The following is a 480-nucleotide window of genomic DNA, read 5'->3' on the forward strand; positions in this document are numbered from 1 at the left end:
CAGGGGCCAGGCCTCCAGAAGGTCTCAGTTAAAGGGGCTTCAGCCCATAGGCTCAGCCGGGAAGTTGTGCCTGCCCAGGAGGCCAGAGGATCCCGTCTGTCACCTCTCGGTGGTTCCAGCAGCAGGTCAGTATTCCTCAGGGCTGCTGGGAGTGTGGGGGCCCCTGGGGGGAAGGGGCTGTTCAAATGGACACTGAGCATGCAATGCAGCCCAGCCCCCTCCTGTCCACAGCACCCTGGATCCTGAAAATACCGTGGAGATGACTCGGGTCAAAACCTTGGGCTGCCCCGCCAAGGGAGGCCTGGGCCCAGGCTGGTCAGCCTGGTTTAAGCAGAAGTTCCCCAAACGGACGGGGCCTCCTCCGTGGGGGAGAAGGCAAAACCCCGCACCCAGGAACCTGGCTTCAGCCTGGCTGGGAGGCTGGCGGTGGACTTTGGGCAGGTGCCGCCCCCTCTCTGAGTGTGTTAGTGAAAGGGGGAT

This window comes from Myotis davidii, unplaced genomic scaffold (genome assembly GCF_000327345.1).
Source record: "Myotis davidii unplaced genomic scaffold, ASM32734v1 scaffold79, whole genome shotgun sequence".
NCBI lineage: Eukaryota > Metazoa > Chordata > Mammalia > Chiroptera > Vespertilionidae > Myotis > Myotis davidii.